At 29.2% G+C, this 20,124-nt stretch overlaps 3 non-coding genes across 3 annotated transcripts; 1 reads left to right on the forward strand and 2 right to left on the reverse strand.

Moving 5' to 3' along the window:
- Positions 1-3,761: 3,761 nt before the first annotated feature.
- Positions 3,762-3,834, forward strand: Trnar-acg (transfer RNA arginine (anticodon ACG)). The gene has a single exon. It is a non-coding gene; the product is annotated as a tRNA-Arg (tRNA).
- A 3,473-nt stretch (positions 3,835-7,307) lies between these two features.
- Trnar-acg (transfer RNA arginine (anticodon ACG)) lies at positions 7,308-7,380 on the reverse strand. Its single transcript has one exon. It is a non-coding gene; the product is annotated as a tRNA-Arg (tRNA).
- Positions 7,381-18,213: 10,833 nt separating this feature from the next.
- Trnar-acg (transfer RNA arginine (anticodon ACG)) lies at positions 18,214-18,286 on the reverse strand. Its single transcript has one exon. It is a non-coding gene; the product is annotated as a tRNA-Arg (tRNA).
- Between the last annotated feature and the right edge of the window lie 1,838 nt (positions 18,287-20,124).

Consider the following 20,124-nt stretch of genomic DNA (forward strand, 5'->3'; position numbering starts at 1 on the left):
TAACAAAAATAAAAACATTTTCTATGTTATATCCACCTCTTAAGAATAGTGTTCTTTTAGTTTTTCATCTTTGTACATCTTTGTTCTCTTTCGTTTATTTTTTAAATAAAAACTTTTTTCATGACCATATCTTCATGCCTTGTCTGAAATCTTTAAATCCTCTTCGAGATCAGGTTTGTTGGTTCACAAAGGAAATTTCGGCGAACAATGTTGTCTGATTGACTTGAAACTTGAAAGATACATATTAGCACATCTTCGATTTAGAATATCTGTTTCGAAGTTATATCTATATTTAATCTGAAGTGGGAATTATATTACTAGAAGATAAGTAACAAATATTAATATTTACTTATTAATTAGACAGTGGAAATTGGATAATTAAAAAACTGATTTCGTAACTTATTTTGAATAATGTTTAATTTTAAATATTTTTGTAGTGGTGATTTGGAAAAAGTATCAACCATCTGCGCGGATTTAACAATGCTTACTTTATGGTTCTAAGAGTATTTAGACACCACTGGCTGGAACAGGCTACAGCTAGCCTTGGGGTCTAAATAGCTTCAAAAAAGTGCTGGTGCAGAAGGCAAGGAGAAATGACTGCAACTATCTTTCCAAGGAAGTCATCATGTCCACGGATCACTGATACGCGCTGAACACGACGAGTCTGCAAAGACTCTTGCGACGATGAAAAAATGAAAACTATAAGGTTATGTAAAAATAAATAAATAGACTAGAACATTTGTAACAAAGTGTTTACATTAACGAAAAAAAAAAAAAAACAAATGACCAGTAACAAATTATGTTAATCTCTCGCGTATACTTTAGTTAAATATACCTTTATATCCAATTGAAATCTATCCGAGAGGACATCGAAAAGAAAATTAAACAGTAGAATTTAAATTTACTCACAACTTTATAGGTATTTTGATTTAGTTAATAAAAAAATATTTATTTACTTATTATTTTATATTTTTGAAATCACTGCGGAATTACACATGACTATGTATATATAGTTATCACCTGCTTTACAATTGGATCTCATACTGGTAGTGGACTACCTACGAGATAATGTTCTATGGTCTGATATTGACTTTGCTTTAATAGTTTTGAGTTCTATTTATATAACACGTTATTAAATAATAATTTGGAATAAAGTTCAAGTCGGTAATAGTTTATTAACAGATAATAAACGTATCTTATTATATTTTATTACTTATGAAGTATATTTCAATTCAATATGGAATATTTGATATTATTATTTTTCTTTTGTTTTAATAAATAATTCATATCAAGTACGTTTGTTACGTTACAGTTGTCAGTTACAGTACGGCAAGTTGTATTATATGTTAGTTAATTTTTTTGTTTTCTATGACTAAGTTTGTAACAGTACTTACGTACATAATATAAAAAGTGAGTTTTATAACTTAATACTTAAGTTTAATGTTTATCCATATGTTTTAAATACTGTAATTGTTTTGATATAACTGTAATATTGTGTGTGAATGAGGACTCGATCGTATCCAGAGACGGAAAATGGTAGAAAGATACATTTAGAAAAAAAAACTTATACCATTGAAACCTCAGAATATGCTAGATAAAGACGTAATTCGGAGTATCTAATACTAACGTACGATTATGGTGCGATGCCACCATTAGATCCTAGTTTCTTTATCAAGTTTCCAACAAAAAATAATCATCAAATCGATTTAGAAAGGACCGAGTTATCCGCGAGCACAAAAAATTACGGCCGTATTAAGTATCTTCCTCCTTATTTGAAGTAGGTCAAAGAAATAAATTTATCAGTCACAGTGTGTATTTTGCAGAATTAAGTCGAAATTTAAAATATTTATTTATTTTTCAATTATTCATGAGGGATGCGGTGCTGTTGAAAAGGTTTCGCGTCATAACTACACGGAAAAATATTGTTTTAAAAATAGTAAATTTTATAAATATTCATATTACAACAAAATAGGAATAAAGATCATTATTTGTTCATATTTTACCTTAATTTTATTTATTTTAATTAATTTATAGATTAAACTTTTCATATTATACTGTTAAATACCTTTAAAATTATTCTTTAAAAAAATGTATTATATATTAAATCGCGCTTTATATTTATTTTTTATTAAAAAAATATTATATTCATATTTTTTTTTCCAGTAGTAGTATGAATAAATAACTAATGAAATATGCGACATATTTTTATAAACAAAAAAAGAAATTAAGGCGTAGAACTCACGATAAACATAACTTATGAACATGAATATTTTACTATATTTTGATTCATTTCATCTATAGTTATTTAAAGTAACAAAGAACTCACGATAAACATAACTTATGAACATGAATATTTTACTATATTTTGATTCATTTCATCTATAGTTATTTAAAGTAACAAAGAACTCACGATAAACATAACTTATGAACATGAATATTTTACTATATTTTGATTCATTTCATCTATAGTTATTTAAAGTAACAAAGAACTCACGATAAACATAACTTATGAACATGAATATTTTACTATATTTTGATTCATTTCATCTATAGTTATTTAAAGTAACAAAGAACTCACGATAAACATAACTTATGAACATGAATATTTTACTATATTTTGATTCATTTCATCTATAGTTATTTAAAGTAACAAAGAACTCACGATAAACATAACTTATGAACATGAATATTTTACTATATTTTGATTCATTTCATCTATAGTTATTTAAAGTAACAAAGAACTCACGATAAACATAACTTATGAACATGAATATTTTACTATATTTTGATTCATTTCATCTATAGTTATTTAAAGTAACAAAGAACTCACGATAAACATAACTTATGAACATGAATATTTTACTATATTTTGATTCATTTCATCTATAGTTATTTAAAGTAACAAAGTTTTGCGGCAGAGAGTTTAAAAGTTAATAGAGTAATTTATAACTCAGTAGGGAGTTACAAGACTCGTGGTAAAGTTTTACGAGAATTAAGAAAATTTCGACGTAGGGGCCCCTGAACAAGTTCGTAACTAATTATTCATCTTGTACACAATAATTATTATAACAAATTTAAAATTATCAACTTATAAGAAATGAAGTCATTTTTATATGACATTAATTTTCATACAACTAATTTACCAGTTTTAATATTTGGCTTTTATGCTTTTAAGCATTTCTGAACTCACTTGAAGGAAGATTGAGTATTGCCATCGAGCAGTGTTGCAATAATTCAAAATGTTTTTCTGATTTAATCAAAATTCAGTTTTAAAATTTCTTATCATTTCATAAAACCTTTAATTTTATACATAAAGTTTGGTAGAATATAATTTTTTTGTGATTTGTTGGCGTCAGGGCCTGAGACGACGCGACGCCTGACGGGGTGGTGGCACAACGTTGACTTTATAACCGTGCTTGACGTTTGCGTGAGCGTCAAGATTTTTGGTCCCTTGCCAAGTGATTTCTTCAGCATGCCGACAGATTCCTTTGTTATTTTTAGTACTATAGTTTGAATTTAATTGACTTTAAAATAAATTTGTAAAATTTTATGGTTGTTAATTTAACACTATTATTGATCTAAATTGTGTCAGTGTTAAAATATTAAAATGCGATTTTTAAACTTAAAACTTCATTAGTTCAGAAAATTTCGTTTTTGTTTTTTTCCAAAACTGTAAAAATCTTTTTATTTTATTTATAATTATTTAAAATAATAGAACTCTACATCAGCTAACATTTTGGTAATACCTACATATAACCCATGGCCCTGTGGCGCAACGGATAACGCGTCTGACTACGGATCAGAAGATTCCAGGTTCGAATCCTGGCAGGGTCGTTAATTTCTTTGTTAAACACAGTTTTTTTGTGTTTCTATGGTAATTAAATAAAACAAACAAAGAAAAGTATTTGAGAAGATATTTTAATACATATATTTTTATTTTATAGTAGTAGGGGTTACTTGATAATTTTCAGAAAAAAAAAAAATATTTGAATTTTCTTATTTGTACCGTAACCAACGTTGTATCTTATTTCTTTACCTAAATTCATTCGACAGGAAACATGCAAATTATTTATGGAACAAATTTAAATTTCCAAGTTGCTTTTTGAGTCATATGAATATGTGGAGATAAAACAAAGTTGTAGTAAAAATTAAGTTATGAACAGAACAATTCAAATTAAACCATGTGGGTTGTTTGGTTTATTGAATGTTATCATTCTATCGGCAACTGTCTATGACAGGAGAGTTATGAAAATGTACTAAGTAAAATGCATCACGTGCTTGTATTAAGTTCAATTATACTGTTAATAACTTAAATTTTCAACTGCTTTAATTGTTGATATTTCGACCTTCAACTGCTGTAATATAAACGCTTTGTAATTAAAAAATATTATCTACTTTTTAGTAAATATATTTTTTTTCGTTTTTTTTTTTGTTTGAATATTTTATTTTACCATAATTGAATATTTACTATAGACTATAGTTTCTAGGTCTTTCTCCTAGAATGTGCATAAACTCATTATGAATAAGTTGTAAGGTATTCTAAAATATATGATTTAGGATTTTTGTTACTTTATATATAAATTATGGAAGAAACTTATGCAGATAACTTGATATTCGTGAGACTTTTCCTTGTGGCTCCTTCACTTTAGGGCTGAGCTGATTTTCTCCAGGCTGTTTAACTTATGAGCTCAGTAGAACGTTTTATTTGTGAATCTTTCAATAGCCCCTGTATATTCAAAGATTTAAATAATAATTCACTATAAGTGGGTATAGTTTTTTCTTATTGATTTAAGTTTTTGTTTTTTGTTTTTGTTTGTATTTTTTGTTTGTAGTTTTTGTTTGTATAACTTATTCTTTACACAAATATAGAAAAAAAAAACAAAAATAAGAAAGAAGATCTAATTACCAAGTGTAGATTTTTTTCTGAAAATACTATACATGAATACAGAGAATCGAATTTAATTAGTGACTAAAAGATCCACGATAAGTCTTCTTAATTAGTTGACAAGAAATAATGTTTCTTAAGAGTTGTTAAATATTTATAATGTCGTACCGAAACCGGCAAAGACTTAAAAATATTATAAATTTGAACTGAAAGGAACTGTTTATAAAAACACATAAATTATTATTATTTTTAATCATTAGTTTTATTTATCAAAATCAAATAATTTCCTGTATTAAATCATCGCAATATAAAATGTATGAATCAAATTATTTTTATAACTTTGCATAGTAACTATTGTGTATATCATATTTCTAATATCATCGCGTTAAGTTAAATAAACATACAAATGTATTATTTTACTAATATATTGTTTTCCTTTAATAATATCTAAAGAGAAAGTAAGACTATCCCAGTACCGCGCGTAGTGATGGGTTAGCCTTGTACCATATCGAAGTTAGATTTTTTACCATTTTATGTTATTAATATTAAACATTTATATTACCAAAAAAAATATTTCTTATGCAATTCGTTTAAGCTCATAGTATTTTGGTTCTTGAATTGTCCACTTTATATTAAACGGTCTTTATTGGCAGTTCAATTTGGTCGAATCCAAGAGCCAACTTTTCTAGTTTTACGAATATTATCTCTTCCTTCCAATAATTTGTGATCTTTTTGTCTCCAGCTACAAACGAGTTAAAGATATGCTTGTTTTCGTTATAATCACCCAGAGGCAAGCATATTATCACTATATCGACAAAATTATTCAGACTTCATTCATGGGCAACTCATCTTCAATTTGCACACCAATCTCATCATCCGATAAGGTCGGAAATGGTTTGCTGAGCTGAATTAAACCTTCCAGCGATCTCCGTTCAACATGCGCTAACATCCGTCGTCAATCAGAAAGCTGTTCGTCATACAGTCCGAAATTATATGTTACAAATAAAGTGAAGTCTTACCTGACTGTTAGAATTGTTTCTTTACTCTACCAAAAAATATACTTCATACTTCTGTATCATTTCTTCTTTGGGAAAAAAAAAAACTTAAGTAAACAGATTTTCCTTAAAATGTTGTTATTACAGAATTAGTTCTCTAAGAATTCAAAAACTTTTTTCAATCAATTGCCTTAGATAGTTCATTTGGTCCTTAAATTTACTTGGATATTTACAGTGTACATATGTATATGTATATGTATGTATGTTCTATTTAATTTTTATCAATTTATCCATTTGCTAAATTTTAAAGTATCCACTTGATATATTAGCTAAAATCGTCTGTTTCCGAGTTGAAATAAACATACTGCAAACATGTAAAAACAGTGTTTTTTTAGTGTATAAGACAGACTAAGTGTTTTTTTTAAACGTAACTTCTAATAGGGTATTTGGTCATGACTGCTTCAATGGTTTGCAATTTTTTTTATTTCTCATAAGCATACTGTCTAAAGAAATATTATTTTAAATTTCCTTTGCAGGGAAAGTTATATATTACAGAATAGATATTTGTAAATTATTAGAATAATAAATGTTAACTTAGAAGTTTTTGAGGCTTAAACTCAAAAAAATATAAAAAACTATATTTGATAATTACGTTGTTTTTATAAAAAAAATTAGGTTACCTTAAACATGTCCACATTTGCCTATATCGAAGTTTGTAGTATGAATTTAAATTTTTCATATAACTTTAAGCCTTACAATTGCTTCGGATATGTTTTGGAAATGATTCCGATTTCGCAATTCATAAGTCTGTTAGAGGATGATGTAGTTAGTTCTATTGTTGAAACCGCTAGGATTAGAGTAAACAATTGTAGCAGAATGTGAAATAGTTATGAAATGGAAGGTTGTAAGCCTTGTTAGTTTCTGTACTGATATTCAGTATTTATACGTATAATATTTGCTATGTATGTTGCATTTTTTATTGATGAAAAATCTTGTGTCTAATGACTTCTATGAAATACTTTCTATTTCTTAAATGTTAATACTTAGACGTTGACTTTGCTGTCAGTGATGTTACAGTTTTATACTTAAAATTATTATATTTTTTTATATATATACATTTTTATTCATTGTGCCAAATTATAATTCAACACGTCTAAAGTACTAATGGTCATTAAGAGACATATTTTCTTCAAGATTCAAGATTGCTTCACCAAAGCCCGAAGAATACCGAAGTTCTATAAACAGCAAATGTTATAAGGAAATTATAAAACCAATTTTTTTTTTAAATAATCTTTATGGCACTAAACGAAAATACAAAGACATATTGTGTATCAAAATTTAAAAAAAAAATAATTTGGGTAGACTTTATTTTGTGGATTAATAATTCACCTATGTAGCTGGGATAGTCCAATAGTAAAATGAAGGAACGACCCTGCCAGGATTCGAACCTGGAATCTTCTGATCCGTAGTCAGACGCGTTATCCGTTGCGCCACAGGGCCCTGATGTATGACAAAAATATTAGGGATAAAAACCAGGTACAAGTCGGATGTAAATTTACTATAAAAAAATATTTAGTAGAAGAAAGTCAATGTATATTTTTATATGTAAGGTACTTTAGACCTTCTGGTTCTCTAAATCATGACACTACGATATCACTATATGATAAAAACGTCACACTTTATATTATGGTTTGTCCATACAAAAATGTTGCTTGTAGATATTTAATATTTATTCAACAGTTCTTAATTTTTTTTAAATATAATTTTATTCTCAAAAATCATATTTTGTTCAATTTCATAAAATATCAATGCTAATTTTCTAAATTAAAAAAATACATCTTAATTACAAAGTTGTTCATGATAGTTGTTTAGTTCAAATTATTTTTAATTTCGACTGGATAGTGCTTGACTTTCACTCCACCTGTTGGTGGTGGAAGGTTGAAAGTAAGCAGTTGATAGTCGATGTAACATCTTAGTAATAGCCTATTCACACTAGTGTCGGAGACACCTAAACTGTAATTCGAAGGAAACACAGAATCAGGCAAACTCTTCTAATCTGTTGCCGTGAGCATGAGCATAAAAAGGGGATGCACGAATTAAATCATGCAATTCCTGAATCTACTCTCAAAAGTGTATCCCTTAGAATAACTTTGTTCTGGCTACTTTCGTCTGTGTTCAAAACTGACTATTTGGTTTTAAGCAAGTTGTGGTCACAAATACAAACTAATAGCTGAAGGCGGTCATAGTATTCGAAGTTTATATTCTGAAAAGTTGGAGTCGGAGTAAATGGACTCTTTTTGTTGGTTTAAAGGCACGCTTGCTTTTAAGTGGCGTTTAGATTCATAAGTTTGGCATCGTACCATCCGGAGAAGACATGAAGTGTTAAATTAAAAAGCTCTACTGTACCCTTTCTTTCCCATTCTAATTGAACTTAATGGTCATGGGGCTGAAGTGATACCAGTCGATAACTGAGTCGTCGTTTTCTAACAAAAACTATAAGGTGCTACCATGGGATTATACAATATTATCGGAGGAGCTTTTCAACAGTGGCTAGTCATCCATTGGGCGCCCTATTGTTTGCGTGAGGTCAGTGGAGCTTCCGTCTTATGATCTTGCTTCCTCTTTGACCAAGCACCCAACACAATAAATCTCATGGCATCTCGTAGTTGGCTCATATCACAAGGCAACTGTTCAGACCCATCCTCTTTGTTACTATTCAATACATCAAAAGTTTAAGAAGTCTTATCTGATAGGTTTTTTTTATATTTATATTTTTTAAATCATTATATTATTTAAGTGAAAGTATATTGGTACAATTATGTTAAGATTAACCAATTTTAACTTTTAAGACAATCAAGCTAAGTGATTTTTTTTTAGAAATTGTTATCAGATAAGAGAAACACAACTTTACTCAGATTCATAGTTTTCTTGGAGCCATAAATAGAGATGTATTGTAAAAAGTTTTCCTGTGAAACATTTCAGTTTGTAACTGCTATTAACTAATTTGGATTCCGAGAGCTTAGGACCTTCACTAATTAAGGCGATTTATTCTGAGTTATGTAGAAGGCAATGAGTTTTATGATATTAGACGTAAAAAATTATTTAAGGCAATAAAAAATTATGACTTTGGGGATTTATACCATTTAATTAAAAATAAAGAACAAAAAATAATTTTCATGATATATGTATATTTACAATCTTGGTTTTCTATCAGCAAGCTGGATAGGTGCTTACACAAAACAGGTGATTGTAAAACGTACGTGTATCACACAATTCCAATAAGCTTATTATAGTACACCTTAATAAAGTGAATAATTTGGTTTAATCATAAAAAGACGATAACTTCTCGGCATTCCTTGGATTATTGGTGCGGGTTCATCGCGTTGCAGGGAGAGGAGCTTCAACAGTGCCTGGGACTAGCGACCCAGGTGTAGGTTTAAGGGGCCCCAATGTAACGCGCGTAAACGGCCACCTCCACCGTAAAAGCTCCTCTTTTTAGTCTTTACTAGTATTTAGGCTTAGCAAGAAATGATATAACAACTTATTCTTTTCGGACTTGTCTTCTTCTTGACATTAAATATCATAAGAACATTTCCCTAAATTAATTAATTAATAAGCCTTAAAGCTATTGTCAAGTTATTAATAATATTATATTTTTTACTAAAATGTAGAGAGTATTTCTTCAGGGCAACATTTTCAATAATTTCATTGTAAATAAAAGATAAAAGTAAAATGTAACGTCCACACCAAGGTATATTTACTTAAACTATATGAAGAGTGCTTAAATATTTTCTGAGGTTTATTTAGGATGTTTATTATTTTCAACTTTATAATTCATATAAATTTTTTTGTTCATTTACACTAGAATTGGCTGTTATTAAATTGTTCAAGGACAACATACTCGGTATTATTAGTATTAGTATGTGTAATGTAATGTCGGAGTATCTTTTATGGATATCTTTTACGATAAATAATGGCTAATTTTAAGACAAATAATGGCTAATTTTCGAAGAGACTTTAACCAATACAGCATTATTCCTTATCCAATTAAATACCTTAACAACATTGTTGATTTAATATTGATCTATAATGAGATCTAAGATTTTCGCGAGTTGTATTCATTTAAATGAAACTAATATTTTTCGGATAAACTACGCGTGATTTATTTTCAAGGTTGCTGAAAAGTAACAGAAACTTCGGGAGTGTGTAGTTTTTTACAAAAATAAATCACGCGTAGTTTATGCGAAAAATATTAGTTTCATTTAAGTAATTAAGCCTCTTAACAATAGCCAAAAATGTTTTCTTTACCAAGACTCTTCACTGGGCCGTAAAGATCGGTCCACCTAAACTTATTAAAAACGAACGTTCGAGATTTTTATTCACTGGATAATGAGTTATGGTATGTTGAAAAAAGAAAGGCTTGCTTCAAGCACCATGACACTTTAGAGTATCCTATACAATCCATTGGTACTAAGTACATAGTTATACATAAGTAATGTAAAACATTCTAATAAGGTAACACCAAAATACGTATTTAAATCTTAGTAAGTATAATTATTATTATAAAAGATTTATGGTTATGCTGTCAGAGATGATCAGCACAGCCTTAAAGTGAGACTGCAATAAGGAAAACTTTCACTAACGTCAAATATTCTGCTCATGTTGCTTCCACAATATATATCAGTATTTTTTTTTCTGTTCAATTATCGGATAATAAAATAAATTCTAGCTATTTTATACAGTAGCTAGAATGGATATATATACGCAAGATGTTTTGTGAAAGTGAATATTTCCTGTACAAAGACTTTCATTCTCATAAAACTTTGATCAAAGATTTCTTATATTTAATTATACCTGTCTATTAGTTTCACATGATACCACTTACGTTTTGTAAATTTAAATAAGCTGTATTTAAGAACTTGTCATTCAAACAACTGCGGTACTAAATGAACTTTCGATTATAAGATAACTAGCGACCCGTCCCGGCTTCACACGGGTGCAATGCTGATATTAAATACACTAAACTTTTTTCACTTAAATGAATGCTCGCGGAATGTCTTTGATCTTATAAGGCTTAATTACTTTTTCAAGCATAGTATCTACATAATCCTGTGTCGATGTCTTAATGTCAATTTCATAAAAATATGTCTCAGTCCTCCTTCGTGGGTAACAAACTATTAGTGAAGTCGGATAATGCCTGCGTTGCATTCGGTTGACCAATGGGGAAGTTTATTCAGTACTTTTAGCAAAAATAAGGTCATTTGATTAGTTGAGATATTGAGCAATCGCCTATATATGAATTTATAAAAGAAATTCTACCGATATATTGACCTACTAGGATATCTCTGGAACCATAAAACCTCAAACTTAACAGGAACATTTGTTTTGCTATTTCCCAACATACTCACACTTTGGTAGGAATCTCCTATATGTGATGTATAAATTATCTATGAATGAATTTTATGATAACTCATACCAAATAACGATTCCGGTGTTGGGTGTTAAAAAGAAACAAATTTAATTGGTCAACTTATACTACTAAATACAAGGTACAATTTTTATACAATTTTTTTTTGTAGGTGATGTAAAAATATTTTAAGAATTTTAAGATATGCCAGCTAATAAATCATTTCTATAATAATTGCGGAGGTGGGTGTTGACAATGAATATCTATATTTATCTACATTTTATGTGACGTGAAGCGGGCGCGTAACGGTTGTTATTGTATAATTTGTAGGAATCCCCTCATCCGTAAACATTTTTTCCTTGACCTCCCATTCGTACTACTTAAAATGTAATTTTTTATAATTGTAACAGTATTCATATGGTTAAGGTTGTGGCGGCCTAGAGGTTAAAGGGCCGCCTCTCATGCGTGAGGGTCCGGTTTCGAAACCTGGCAAGTACCAATGTGATCTTTTCCGAGTCATATGTAGTTTCTAAGAGTATTTAGACCCCACTGACGGACGGTGAAGGAAAACATCGTGAGGATGCCTTGACTTAATTTCAAAATTTAAGTTTGAAATCGTCAATCCACCTTGAGCAAACGGGGTGTTTAATGCTCTAACCTTCTCCATGTGAGAAGAGGCCTTTGCTCAGCAGTGGGCTCCGATAGACTGATGATGATGATGATTCATATGGGAAGGGTAGGTATTTTGCATTCATCAACTTATTGATAATATTACACGAAATTATTACTAAAGCTATTGAAGGATATAAAAGTCACAAAATTATAAAATAAATTTTCTTTGAAATACTCTATTTTTTTGTTTTATTCATTGACCTGTCTTTGAATTGCTAACTTTAAATGCTCAAGTTACTAAGAATACAAATCCTTCTTATATTTAAGTTTCTAATGATAGTTGACTTTCCCGAACCATACAAAAAGTTCTTTTCTGGACAGTTAAAAACTATTTAAAGGTAAGAATCCTAGTTTTTTGGATTGCAAATATCCTCCTTTCTTAACGATCTTTTGATTCGTGATCTATCTTAGTTCCCAGTTACAGGGCGATTTAAGATGGCATCGATTTTTTTTGAACATGCTGAATCTTACGACTTAATTCGTGTAGAACTCATCTTCAATTTCCAAATCAAACCTATCATTTATAAGGTCGGAAATGGTTTGCTGAGCATATTCAGCCTTTCAGCGATTCCCCTTCAACAAAAGCTTTATTTGAATTTTTGTTGTGACATCAGACGCTAGTATAATATATGTCGGAGTAGAGTCCAAATCGTGGTTTATTAAAAAGAGTGACGTCAGCATAACTGACACCATCAATGCCTATATTCTTCCATGTTGTCAGGATCTCAGACTCTTGAATGTAACCTCGTTTGACGAACCCCTTGCTTCGAAGAGATCCGACCCATGCAACGGCTCGAGCTCTTTGAAATCTGAAAGCTCGGCTCTTTGGAATCTTTAGTTTCGACTTGACTATAGCTGTTAGCCCTAATGGCTTTGACAGCGTCACCGGGAGTCTTTGTAATCTGTCCTCTCGCTATTTATACCAACCGACACTCATTGTTGTAACTACACGTGCACAGATGGCTACGCAAGTAGTTATGCGGGTGACACCTCATAATTTCAACGACCCTCAATTATTGATTATTCAAATAATAGGAATTGCGTCAATATATATATTTATTTCAATTAATTGCCTTCCACAGTATAAATTGTCATTTAAATAGAAACGCATCCATGCTTTATGGAAACTTATTTTTATAATAAATAACGGACTGATTCTTTCGATGAAATAAAGTAGCCTTTCCTCTTTCTTTACAATGTTGATGCTGTGTTTGTTTCGTTTGTCCGCTGAACGGCCCGAGTAATGGTTTTATTTTGTTTAAATGTTTCCTAATAATCGTGATTCAAAAGTAGTAACAAAGTTGACACCTCCATAAATTGACATTTTTATAACATTATCACAAAGCCAGATACATATGTATACTTCTTTGCAATCTTAAGAACATTTGTTCTTGGTTACTTAGAAGTTAATAAAAATATTAAAATTAATGTAAAGATAGATTCTATTATAAAAAAAATATCATTACAGTGTGCGTTAAGGTATGTTTGTTTGTGTATTATAATTAAACATAACCTCATATTTGAATGCTTACAATAGAATTCTAATTGTTTTGTAAATTCCGGTTTTGCAATTCATAAGGTAAAGGTTTATTACAGGATACTGTTGCGAGTCCTTTTGTTAAAAACAATAGAATTAATTTAAACAATTGTAGTAGAATGTCAAATAATTATGAAATGAAAGGTTGTAGGCCGTGTTAGTTCCTGTACTAGATCCACACCCTTTTCATGTCATTATACAGTGGGCTTAAGACAGTCGGTTAATCACCTACGACTTCATTTTCTTCTCACTGGTGAAATCTCAGTCGAGCACTATTCAGTGGATATTAAAAAACAACATGCAGTATTTATGAATATGAAATTTTTAATTTGTATTCAACTAAAATTTTGTATGCTTTATACCTTCTACAGTCTTCAAAAAATATTTTTTAAATGATAAATTTTGGTTTTAGAGACCTTACTGCTTTGTTTTTCAAAGTAATGACAGTTTATTATTATTTTTTTTAATAATTATAGATTTTCTAAAGTAATAAGAGACTTTAAGAGCTACTAGAAACTTAAATTCATGGTACAAAATTGGTGAACTTAAATCACTGGAATCTTGATTTTTTGTTATAAGCAAAAGTTAGAAGGAAAAATTATGGGTAAGTTATCAAAAAGTATACTCTGAATTGCGTTAGTTAAAGTAAAGCAATCTCATTTATTTCTTTATATGTAAATTTAGTTGCATTCTTGGATTCTCATAACAGGACCTTACAAAACATTGCTTTTTAGTGTGAGTTATTTATACCTGTTATTTTTTATAATTGCGATTGGTTGAAATTTTAAACGCTCTATTACATAGAAAAGTAATTAGAAGCGACTGTTTTAAATCTGTCATTTAATATTATTATTACTTAATTTTGCGACGTCTCTTAATGTCTCTTATCTTGTGAACGCTTTTCAACAATCAATTTTTTAAACAGTCACAGTCTAAAAATATGATGTTTTTGAAATACAATGTTAACAGATGAGACTGTTATTATTTTGTACTTTTTTTCATAATTATGAACAAAAAGACATACATTCTCAGTTTTTTACTAGACATGAAACAAAGTTCCAACTAATAAATTAACAATTTTCACTTCACAAATAATTGCATTCTTCAAAGGAATTTTTAAATGTTCTACTAATAACGAAAAAAACAGTGTGATAAATTTTCAAGAGTGTCAGTTTCGTAATTGTAGTTTAATGAAAAGCTTGTATCTTGAATATGTAATATGAAATTTGAAAATATTGCTACACATAAAGTTTGTGGTGCTCTTGAGTTCTGAGGCTTTAATTAGAAGCTCTATGTGCAAGCTCTTCAGTGACCGCGTAACTGATATGATTCGTGAAGATAAGAACCTTTAGTAATTGATGATATTTATTTACGGTTATGTGAAAGTTAGTAATATGTTGTGAAATAAAACGATTTAAAAAGATTGGAGGCGTTAAGAAGTTTAGAATAATTTTATTAATCTTATTATTTATTAATTATTTTTATATAGAATTGGTTACTAAAAATAAGATAGGTAGTTTAAGTTTTATGAGTTAGTATGTAGTAAAATTATGTTTTAATTTTATGCTATATTGATTTTTAACATTTCTTTTTAAAGATAATATATATGTGGAATTAAGTTTTTAATATTAACACAATGTTGAAGTACTATTTGATATAAAATATAGATAAGAAAAAATAGGATAATAAATTCATAGACAAGCGGAGGTTTCGAACCTGCCACCTGAGAAAAATAGCAACTGGACATCTTAATTGGTGAAGCTAATGTTACGCGTTATTCCGGAGGCTGGAGTTTCGAACCCTGATGGTGTTTTAAAAGTCAAAATTTCCCTGATATTTTTTTTTATGCATGACCTATAAAAGTTTTTGAACAATTTTCAAATGTAATGTTATGAAAATGTTAGGACCAAACCTTATTCAACTTTACAAAAATGTTGCTTGAATTTTGTTGTATTCAAAAATGAATTTAGGAGAGGACTAAATGTGAAACTTTTCGGAAAATTTAAACAGATTCAGAAACAGGAATGTCAACGACGATTTTTGGATTACATATTTTTACCATATTGTTGTGATATTACATCCACAGCGAGGTTGTTTTCTTTTATTTCGCATAACCCATTTAGCGCCGCCGTACTGGTTTGAGTACAGTTAATGTTTGTATCCTGGCTTCAAAGCTATTAAAGCTAGCTTGAAACCAATGTAAACATTGGAACAATAAATAATTTTCTACAGGTAATTCAATGCCTTCTTTATTATTTATTTGAAATATTGAGATTTCATAAGGGTAGATTTAAAATTGTGTGAAGGTGAACATTGTATATTGACAAGACATTCCTCCACTGTAGGTAAATCTACTTTATTATTATTCACGATATCTAAAAATAATATCTAGTTAATCCAACTTCAATATTTCTATTTTGTAATCATTATTGTATAAAACTATTCACATTAAATAAGTATTAGTGGAAATTTGTTGAAATAAACATTGCTGTACTCGATCAAGTAGAGCGGCAACATCCATATATGAAATTTTTTTATTTTGGTTTTTAAGTTTTAAGACAATTTTTTTCTAGTTAGATCTCTTACCTGTTTTGCGAAAGCTTGACTATTGTGCAACTGGCATAGGTCGTGAAAACAGGTAAAAGAAATTTCCCCTCAATATATGACTGTAGATTCAACAAAACAAATGAATTATTGCTGGTTAGATGGAAATATAATAGAGATGGTACGATGATAATAAATCACGCCAAAATTGAACCACTAGGCGTCCTAAAGAGGTGGTGTCTTATAAAACGCGAAAGAGTCGATGTAGGTATTCCTTGATATTCCGAAAAATATTATAAAGGAGTGGGTGGAATAGGTGAACTTGACCAATCCATATCTCTCAACGGAATTACTATTCACAAACAAAAGGTGGTTCTATTCACCTATATGATAATTAATATATTTTTTGACATTACTTTATTGCTATAAGGTTAGCCTCTTTCAGTCCCGAAGCTGTCGATATTATCCCTGTAAAGCCGAAAATAACTAAATGTTCCATAAAAAATAATTCTAACTGAACTTTCGTGAAAAAAGAAATTAAATGATTTGTCTTCATGTTTTTAAATAAAATTCAGGCTCTTATATTTTTTCTAAATAATATTGAAGATACTTCTTTCTGTAGGTCTGATAATAAAATTGTTCAAGTATCGCTTGAGCAATGCGTTCAATAAGTCTATTAAGTTGAACGAATTTCAACTTAACAGGAATTGAAGTATTTTGGTGAAGCTGAATCGGAAAACGCTTTATTTGTCAAGTGTGGAAATAGAAATCAAAGCATTTTGACAAATGGTGAGTTGTTTTTTAGTTATTGAGACTTTTTGCAGCTAAGTAACATATAAAATATGCAGTCATATAAAAAAGTTATCCTTCAAAAATTCCATTAGAACCTTTGAAATCATAAAAAAACAATATATTATTTTCATAGCAATTTTACGTTGAGTTTGATCTTAATCTTGATGGTTATCAAGAACGACGGCGTTGTGCTCCCTGAGGTGAATTTTGGGGATCTCAGAGATTGTATCTAAAAAATTAAATAAGAGTGTATCATGACTTATGATTTTTAATTTATTTAAATGAAATCATGATTTCTTTAAGACCGTCTGTATAATACTGAAACTTCATGAAAAATTGTTTAGGCTTAATTATTAAAATAAACACAGTTGTGTAATGATGATGCTTTGTTAGAATTTATTAGGAGCTATACAAAAATATCAACACAGGCAAAATTTTAAATGTTAATTCAATTAATCTAAATACATACAAAGATGATTAAATATAAAAGATAAAAAAAAATATATATGTTATTTTATACATTTTTAAAATATAAGGTACTAGGGAATGGAATAGCATGTATTTGTTCTATTTCCTATTTTTCAGTCTCGTGGGAATAGAAACAATTCTACCCTAGCTGCTCCGTTCCATTTTCGGTGCACAACACTAAATATACGGCAACATTTCTGATCCTAGTTGTAGGAACATCAACGTAATGGATTCAGACTGGTTAAATTTCTACATAGTATTCTCAAATCAAAATTGTGACTAATAATAGTCGTAGTGACATCTAGGAATATTTTATATAATTTTGTGAGAATGAAAAGTTTGTAAGGAAAAATCTTCTTCTTCATAAAAATCGTTAATATAGATTTATTCTAGGTACATCTGTTTTTTTTTTCATTAAACTGAATTCGTAAAGAAATATGTACATTTATGACTATGAAACAACTTTGTTCATTTGTGAATGTATAGTAATCAAATGTTATATTATAAAAGAGATAAATTAAATTCAATAATGTCATTAAAATTACTATTATTTTACATAAAATGATTATCTATCGCGTGTCGTATTACACTTGGGCGCGGACTATAGATAAAGAGAAAGAAACTCTGCAGTCCAGCCAAGGCCAATTATGTCCACATAAAGTTAAAAGGAATATAGCGTTGTCTATTTGACTTGCCTTTATAATTTGTATCGTCTAAATTATTTTTAACCCGTACTACCCGTAATGAAGTTAAAATTTACAACTGGCATTATCTTGTATTCTACGGATATCCTATAGTCATTTTCATATCTTCTGTAAAAACATTTTTTTTAATTTATGAAATTATTTTCTAGAGCAAAAGAAACTACATTTACTAACTAAAGTTTTAAGGGACACCTTCAAAAACAGACTATCGACCCTGCCAGGATTCGAACCTGGAATCTTCTGATCCGTAGTCAGACGCGTTATCCGTTGCGCCACAGGGCCTTGTTTTCAATAGACAGAATTAGACATAATTGTAAAAAATAATTTTATTAAAATTTTGATGGAAATTAAGACACCAGCAAAATTCAAAATTTTAAATATATGTCAACTTTCTGACCTTTCTTATTTATTTTAAGCACATTTAGTAATCAGATTTATCTCGTTAACATTACAAAATTTTTATAGCTAAAAGATAGTAAACATTTTAATTTTATTTGTGTTTATATAAACTCCAGTTCGCTGCTTGCAAAAACAACATTGTTATTCCATTTTACCTTGACCTCTTGTAATACCGCAGTGTGCAATCAGCTTAGACATTCAGTGTTTTGCTGAGTGCGACCCAAGTAGAACAAATATAAGATTTAGTTTCGTTTGTCCGTCTTTTTATATATTTGCGCTAAATCTTTGCCCAGACTTGTCGGCGTCAAACCGCGACCTTCTGCGGCGTCATGAAGGCGCCTCATCGGCTTTCATAGAATAATACCAATAAAACCAATGTATTTTTGAGCATTTCTTCTTAATGGAATATTTAAATCATACATTTTATTGTAACTTAATTTAATATTTTTTATTAAAACTCGATTTTAATTAATTTGATTAATCGACAATCCTCTTATAACTTTATTACACTCAATGTAATCAAACCTATAATGGAATTGCTCGGTTAGTTAAGTGGAGGCGATTAATTTATATGGAAGGACTTACAGTTCTATCGGACAAAACTATTTCAATTAATTTTTATTTCTTTTAACCTAAGATATACTTTATATCAATAGGACATAAATTATGAAAAATAAATAAATCTAATTGTAACCAATGTAATTGAGCTATATAAACATGTTTTTGAACTTTCAAACAGGTTCAGACGAGTGCCACAGGAGGGTAGACAGCGTTGATGATTATCTAAATCTAAAGATACAAAAGATACTGTTTCTAAATGTTAAAAGATAAAAGTGTTATAAAATTTGTTTTTTCTATTTTATTTATTTAAAGCTCTCACTTTTTATTTTTAGTTGGAAGTTTTTAACTTTCTCATAAAAAAAATTGTTGCAGCTAACTTAGCGATAAAGACATTTTTAAGGAATTAATGTTTTGTTTTTATTTTTCAAAAACTTGTTAAATTTTGATAGAAATAGTACCACCACGTACGTATGTTTTTTAAAGAAAAATGGTATTAAAATCTAAACATACAAAAAAGATACACATATTTAAATTTGGAACCTCTGCTTATTTTACAGTATGTTAAAAAATACTTAAATATACTTCCGTTCTTCTAAGCAATAAGCATTGATAAAAAAAAAATTCAATATTAATTTAATACAAAACTGTGATTTAGACTTTCATAATTATTGCTGTCTCTAAATAATCTTCAAGGTAAGTTTACATCACATTACGACTTATTTAAATCAGTTCTGTTTGAACAATCCTCAAATGAAACTGTGAACGTATTCAAAACTACAAACAAACTCATCGTACTAGAAACTACAAAAGGTTTACTGTTCTCAATGTATGTAAAGTCATTTCGCGCGGTGGAATTGCTAATATAAATCTCATGTCAGACAAAACTTGATTTCTGTTTTTACGTTTTCTTATTTAGAAGGTGTATTGTTATATATTGATATTTAATTTATTGTTTGTTATAATTAACATATTTTTTTGCAACTCAAATAAATCAATTTAATATTATAATGTAGCGTTATTTATTGTTATCCATTACTTGTGGATTCCTTTGAATTTTTCCTTAGTTTAACTCTTACACTACATTCACACTTTCGCCTCGTACCTCGTCTTGTGCTTCGTCTCGTGCCTCGTCTCGCGACTCGTACGCGTAGTGTAAATAC

The sequence above is a fragment of the Danaus plexippus genome, chromosome 7, assembly GCF_018135715.1.
Source record: "Danaus plexippus chromosome 7, MEX_DaPlex, whole genome shotgun sequence".
NCBI lineage: Eukaryota > Metazoa > Arthropoda > Insecta > Lepidoptera > Nymphalidae > Danaus > Danaus plexippus.